At 41.4% G+C, this 1465-nt stretch overlaps 1 protein-coding gene across 1 annotated transcript in view; it reads right to left on the bottom strand.

Moving 5' to 3' along the window:
- Itgam (integrin subunit alpha M) overlaps nt 1-1465 on the bottom strand; it is a 63686-nt gene that overhangs the window by 10081 nt on the left and 52140 nt on the right. The window lies entirely within an intron of this gene.

Genomic DNA, 1465 nt, shown 5'->3' with positions numbered 1-1465 from the left:
TCACTGTCTCCCAGGTGTGCATTATTCACTGTCTCCCAGGTGTGTATGACTCACTGTCTCCCAGGTGTGTATGACTCACTGTCTCCCAGCAGTTCCAGAGGCACAGGGCATTCCTGTCTGTTGACAGCTATCTTCTTTTCCCCAGAGAACTCCCTCTACCTGTAGGTATGTTGTGGAGCCTTCTCTCACTTGTATTATTTGGTGGGTGGGGGAGCCAGAGGGAGGGTGGCTGAGCATAAAGTCTAGCGCCACATGCATGCTAAGCAAGTGCCCAACCACTAGGCTACATCCCCAGTCCTTGTTTATTCATTTATTCTGTTGAGAAAACTCTTCATAAGTTACTTGGGCTGGCCCTGAAGTCACTCTTAGCCCAAGCTGGTCTTGAACTTGCAATCTTGCTGCCTCTGCCCCCTGCGTAGAAAGAGTTAAAAGTGCGTACCACCAAACTCATCTTCCTATTAAATTTTTATTTGGGGCTCACTTCAAGTAGAAGGAAAACTTCTAGATATATATCTAACAGATTTCTCTTATACATATGTAAAAATTAGATATACCCAATTTATTAATTCAGCACTGTTCATAATAACAAAAGGGCTGAAAATTATATATCCAAAGGAGATCATATTAAATGTTAAGTACATTACAATCACAGGGGAATAGTCTGAGCTACTTTATAACTTATATAAAATTATTTGAGCATATTAATAAGACAATATTCATAATAGTAAAAAAGTGTGTTACCACTTGTTTAAAAGAGAGTGTGTGTGTGTGTGTGTGTGTGTGTGTGTGTGTGTGTGTACAGGTACCTACAATCTTTCTGGAATAGATTCTAAACATATACCCTAAGGAGAGACCCCAACAGCTAGGAAGGGAGTCTTTCCACTGTACATTTTTGGTTTGGTTTGGTTTTTCTTTGCCTGGGTTTTCACTGTCGCATGCTGAGCCCAAGGCCTTGCATATTCCAGATGAGCACTATTCTGTGAGCGGCATCTTCCCCACCCCCTGCCTTTTACTATTCTTGAGTAACTTTTGGTTTTTGTACTTTGACAGGTTAATCAGTTCAAATATTTAAATTAATGTTAAAATAATAAATGACTAGATGGTAGAAGGTTTCTCATTCTTTACTGAACATCTCTGTTGGCTTTCCAGTTCTCTATTCCAACTTCTCTTGTATTCTCAGTACCTAAACCCATGCAAGTCTGCAGCTCACACAAGCAAGGAAATATTACTTCCTTCAGAGAGGACAACACAGCATTTAGCTATGCTTACCCACAAGGGTCCCATAGCCTTGCCCAGAAAAAGGACCCATTAGCATCTTCCCTAACACACTAGGAAACCCAAGAGATGCCTTTCTTTCCAAGAGGATGCATTTAAGGCATTGGCCACAGGCACGAAATGTGTGAGTCACACACAGAGTTTCTCTCTCTCTCTCTCTCTCTCTCTCTCTCTCTCTCTCTCTCTCTCT

The sequence above is a fragment of the Mus pahari genome, chromosome 1 (assembly GCF_900095145.1).
Source record: "Mus pahari chromosome 1, PAHARI_EIJ_v1.1, whole genome shotgun sequence".
NCBI lineage: Eukaryota > Metazoa > Chordata > Mammalia > Rodentia > Muridae > Mus > Mus pahari.
This window is presented reverse-complemented; position numbering and strand designations above follow the sequence as displayed.